This window comes from Odocoileus virginianus, unplaced genomic scaffold (genome assembly GCF_023699985.2).
Source record: "Odocoileus virginianus isolate 20LAN1187 ecotype Illinois unplaced genomic scaffold, Ovbor_1.2 Unplaced_Scaffold_1, whole genome shotgun sequence".
Classification (NCBI taxonomy): Eukaryota; Metazoa; Chordata; class Mammalia; order Artiodactyla; family Cervidae; genus Odocoileus; species Odocoileus virginianus.
This window is the reverse complement of record NW_027224263.1, coordinates 6,330,001-6,335,822: the sequence shown is the minus strand read 5'-3', so window position 1 is coordinate 6,335,822 and position 5,822 is coordinate 6,330,001. Positions and strand designations below refer to the sequence as shown.

Genomic DNA, 5,822 nt, shown 5'->3' with positions numbered 1-5,822 from the left:
ACTAGCAAACCCTTCCTGAAATATCACTGCTAGACTAATCTTCTCAAGGTTCTGTTTTCAGCATGTCATTCCCCAACAAGGACATCCATTTGCCTGTAGGATCAAGTCAAAACTAATCAACCTGACAGTCCAGGTCTTCCATCAAGTGGCTCCACCCTACCTATTCATTCTAAAGCCCCACTAATCCCCGACATGTTCACTGGCCCCAATTCTGTCAAACTGGCCTCCTTAAAATCACATACTGCATTCCTGCTTCCATACTGTCAATCATTCCTCTTCCTTTTATCTAAAATGCTTTCTCTTATATCTCCATCATTCAAAACCCCAAATTTACTTTTTTTGAAGCTTTAAGTTCAAGACAAACATAGACAGTGTATTAAAAAGCAGGGGCATGTGCTCGTTTTGGCAGCACATATACTAAAAATTGGAATGATACAGAGAAGATTAGCATGGCCCCTGCACAAGGATGACACGCAAATTCGTGAAGTGTTCCATATTTTTTAGAGAAGAGCTAACACCTATCTTACTCAAACTCTTCCAGAAAATTGCAGAACGTAAACTTCCAAACTCATTCTATGAGGCCACCATCACCCTAATTCCAAAACCAGACAAAGATGCCACAAAAAAAAAAAAAAGGCCAATATAACTGCTGAATATAGATGCAAAAATTCTTAACAAAATTCTAGCAAACAGAATCCAACAACATATTAAAAAGATCATACATCATGACCAAGTGGGCTTTATCCCAGGAATGCAAGGATCAATGCAATAATCAATGTAATACACCACATTAACAAATTGAAAGATAAAAACCATATGATTATCTCAATAGATGCAGAAAAAGCCTTTGACAAAATCCAACATCCATTTAAGATAAAAACTCTCCAGAAAGCAGTAATAGAAGGAACATACCTCAATATACTAAAAGCTATATATGACAAACCCACAGTATACATTATCCTCAATGGTGAAAAATTGAAAGCATTTCCCCTAAAGTCAGGAACAAGACAAGGGTGCCCACTCTCACCACTGTTATTCAACATAGTTTTGGAAGTTTTGGCCACAGCAATCAGAGCAGAAAAAGAAATAAAAGGAATCCAGATAGAAAAGAAGAAGTGAAATGCTCACTGTTTGCAGAAAACATGATTCTCTACATAGAAAACCCTAAAGACTCCACCAAAAAATACTAGAGCTAATCAATGAATATAGTAAAGTTACAGGATATAAAATTAGCACACAGAAATCCCTTGCATTCCTATACACTAACAATGAGAAAACAGAAAGAGAAATTAAGGAAACAATACCATTCACCATTGCAACAAAAAGAATAAAATACTTAGGAGTATATCTACCTAAAGAAATGAAAGACCTGTATATAGAAAACTATAAAACACTGATGAAAGAAATCAAAGAGGACACAAATAGATGGAGAAATATACCGTGTTCATGGATTGGAAGAATCAATATTGTGAAAATGACTATACTACCCAAAGCAATCTATAGATTCAATGCAATCCCTATCAAGCTACCAATGGTATTCTTCACAGAACTAGAACAAATAATTTCACAATTTGTATGGAAATATAAAAAACCTCGAATAGCCAAAACAATCTTGAGAAAGAAGAACGGAACTGGAGGAATCAACCTGCCTGACTTCAGGCTCTACTACAAAGCCACAGTCATCAAGACAGTATGGTACTGGCACAAAGACAGAAATATAGATCAATGGAACAGAATAGAAAGCCCAGAGATAAATCCACGTACCTATGGACACCTTATCTTTGACAAAGGAGGCAAGAATATACAATGGAAGAAAAGACAACCTCTTTAACAAGTGGTGCTGGGAAAACTGGTCAACCACTTGTAAAAGAATGAAACTAGAACACTTTCTAACACCATCCACAAAAATAAACTGAAAATGGATTAAAGATCTAAATGTAAGACCAGAAACTATAAAACTCCTAGAGGAGAACATGGGGAAAACACTCTCTGACATAAATCATAGCAGGATCCTCTATGACCCACCTCCCAAAATATTGGAAATAAAAGCAAAAATAAACAAATGGGACCTAATTAAACTTAAAAGCTTTTGCACAACAAAGAAAACTATAAGCAAGATGAAAAGAGCCTTCAGATTGGGAGAAAATAATAGCAAATGAAGCAACAAAGGATTAATCTCAAAAATATACAAGCAACTCCTGCAGCTCAATTCCAGAAAAATAAATGACTCAATCAAAAAATGGGCCAAAAATCTAAACAGACACTTCTCCAAAGAAGACATACAGATGGCTAAAAAACACATGAAAAGATGCTCAACATCACTCATTATCAGAGAAATGCAAATCAAAACCACAAGGAGGTACTATCTCACGCCGCTCAGAATGGGCTACTATCCAAAAAGTCTACAAGCAATAAATGCTGGAGAGGGTGTGGAGAAAAGGGAACCCTCTTACACTGTTGGTGGGAATGCAAACTAGTACAGCCACTATGGAGAACAGTGTGGAGATTCCTTAAAAAAACTGGAAATAGAACTGCCATATGACCCAGCAATCCCACTCCTGGGCATACACACCAAGGAAACCAGATCTGAAAGAGACACGTGTACCCCAGTGTTCATCACAGCACTGTTTATAATAGCCAGGACATGGAAGCAACCTAGATGCCCATCAGCAGATGAATGGATAAGAAAGCTGTGGTACATATACACAATGGAATATTACCCCACCATTAAAAAGAATACATTTGAATCAGTTCTAATGAGATGGATAAAACTGGAGCCCATTATACAGAGTGAAGTAAGCCAGAAAGATAAAGACCAATACAGTATACTAATGCATATATATGGAATTTAGAAAGATGGTAATGATAACCCTATATGCAAGACAGAAAAAGAGACACAGATGTATAGAACAGACTTTTGAACTCTATGGGAGAAGGCAAGGCAGGATGATCTGAGAGAATAGCATTGAAACATGTATACTATCAAGTGTGAAACAGATCACCAGTCCAGGTTGGATGCATGAGACAAGTGCTCAGGGCTGGTGTACTGGGATAATCCAGAGGGATGGGATGCGGAGGGAGGTGGGAGAGGGGTTCGGGATGAGGAACACATGTAAATCCATGGCTGATTCATGTCAATGTATGGCAAAAACCACTACAATATTGTAAAGTAATTAGCCTCCAACTAATAAAAATAAATGGGAAAAAAAAGGGCTATTACTTTGCCAACAAAGATAGGTATAGTCTAGTAGTCATGTATGGATGTGAGAGTTGGACCATAAAGAAGACTGAGCACTGAAGAACTGATGCTTTTGAACTGTGGTGTTGGAGAAGACTCTTGAGAGTCCCTTGGACTGCAAGATCAAACCAGTCAATCCTAAAGGAAATCAATCCTGAATATTCATTAGAAGGACTGATGCTGAAGCTGAAACTCCAATACTTTGGCCACCTAATGTGGCTCATTAGAGTCATTAGCTGACTCATTAGCCAATTCATTAGAAAGGACTCTGATGCTGGGAATTCAGATTGAAGGCCAGAGGAGAAGGGGATGACAGAGGACAAGATGGTTGGATGACATCACCAACCCAATGGACATGAGTTTGAGTAAGCTCTGGGAGATGGTGAAGGACATAGAAGCCTGGTGTGCAGTCCATGGGGTCGCAAAGAGTCGGATACCACTGAGCAACTGAACAACGAATAACAAATTTCAAGAATAATTTTCTTCATAAGAGCCGCCCAGTCTAACTCCATCCCTCAGTGACCATTTCCTTACTTGAAATACCTATAACAGGATATGTACATCAATATCAAATGACTTCTATCTACCTTGAAATCCTCATGCTTCCATAATTAAATATTAATCAGAGGGCAAAGGATCTTTTCATTATCACCAACATTTCTTAAAATAGTGCTCAAGATATATATGTATTTTAATATTAATAATCAATAAATAGAAGCTTGTTGGCTTTTTGAGTGAATTTAGAGTTAATTTGGCATAGAAATGCAGATATGTTGTAACTTTTTTTCATAGCTATAAAGCCATTTTTAAATGCCCAAATTCATTTACTTTCTTCATTTTTTTAAATGGAAGTTATTTTCATTTTACTTTCTTTTTTAAAAAGAGCCTGTTCTTCATGTTGTATTTTCAAAGCTCTGCTTTTAAGTATGGCACTAAGGGCATGAACAATCATCAGGCTTTATATATTCCAATTGAGGTACTGTAATTTAACCTATACACACATCTGTAGCTCAGTAACGTGGTCTGATGAAAGAGGAAGATCTATCTCACCAGGAGGCCTTAAGGAAAAGATGTGGTTCTTTAGAACTGAGTTTCATGAGGAGAATTACTTTCTCTCCCACTTGGATATAAGCTCTTCTTGGAGCCTGGAGGATGATTTTCTGACTCAAAACAGATGGATTTTTTTCTCTTTATGTATTGTTCTTTACTTAGACAGGTAAAGAACAGCTGCTTAAGTTCCTGTTTTTTAATTTATTCTCTACATCACACTACTTTTTTTTTTTAATCTCTTTTGGGTATTTGGAATTCCAATCTGGGAGAATGATTATTTTGTATTCTTAAAAACTAAATTCATTCATTTTCTTGCCCCTTTTAGACAAAGTATTGCAGGGAGAATTTAAAATCTGCTAGGGCAGTGAGCAGACATGGCAGACAGAGGCCATGATTTTTAAGGGGGAGAAATCTTTCTAGAAATACTTCAGTTTAACTTGGATCTACTTGCTCATGCCAAAATTCTGCTAGCTAATGCATTTTCCTCTCTAGGCATCCTCCTATATAATGTAAATGTCTCGAGAGCAGTAACAAATGAGTTATGCACACTATAATTTAGATTTGTTTATCAAACGTCCCTCTCAACTAGCTGTGCATTGTGGGAATGGAATTTGCAATGGGGTATTCTCTTAATTAGTCACTCTGGAAATCCCAGACCAGCTTGAATAGGCTAGATTAGTCTTATCTTCCACTTCTCCCAATACACTCACATTATTTGCAACCATTCAAATAAACCATGTATTTAAAAAAAAAAATCATGTGATGCTGCTTCTTTGCCCATGCAGTGTCATCCTTCATAGATCCCCTTGTATGCAATCAACCCTTTTTCCATGGCCCATCTCATTCACCACATCATCCTTTAAGAAACCTTCTCAGCGTATTTTGCCTGGAAATAGGACTCATTCATCCTTCATCTATCATAGCAAATGCTACCTCCTCTATGAAGCATTCTCTGATTTTTTCAGGTGGCTGTAGATACTTTTCCCCTGGGATCCCACACCATATCTTAAATTATACCCTAGCTTATCACATTGTATGGCTTCCTGGTAGCTCAGCTGGTAAAGAATCCACCTGTAATGCAGGAGACCCCGGTTTGATTCCTGGGTCAGAAAGATCCCTGGAGAAGGGATAGGCTACCCACTCCAGTATTCTTGGACTTCTCTGGTGGCTCAGATGGTAAAGAATCCACCTGCAACATGGGAGACCTGGGTTTGATCCCTGGGTTGGGAAGATTCTTGGAGGAGGGCACAGTAACCCACACCAGTATTCTTGCCTGGAGAATTCCCATGGACAGAGGAGCCTGGCAGGGTCCAGGGGGTCGCAAAGAGTCAGACACGACTAAGCAACTAAGAACAGCACATATCACATTATATTGAAATTATCCTATTATGTGCTCATCCCCATAAGACTGTGTTTCTCAGTGGCATGTACTGGATCTTATTTGTCTTTGTTTCAAACAGGAGACCTGTTTACAATCCCTGGGTTGGAAAGATCCCCTGGAGAAGGTAAAGGCTACCCAGTCCAGTATTCTGGC

General features: G+C 38.1%; 1 non-coding gene across 1 annotated transcript; it reads left to right on the top strand.

Annotated features, from left to right (window-relative positions):
- Nucleotides 1-393: 393 nt before the first annotated feature.
- LOC139033298 (U6 spliceosomal RNA) lies at nt 394-501 on the top strand. Its single transcript, XR_011485912.1, has one exon. It is a non-coding gene; the product is annotated as a U6 spliceosomal RNA (small nuclear RNA).
- The last annotated feature ends 5,321 nt before the right edge of the window (nt 502-5,822 follow it).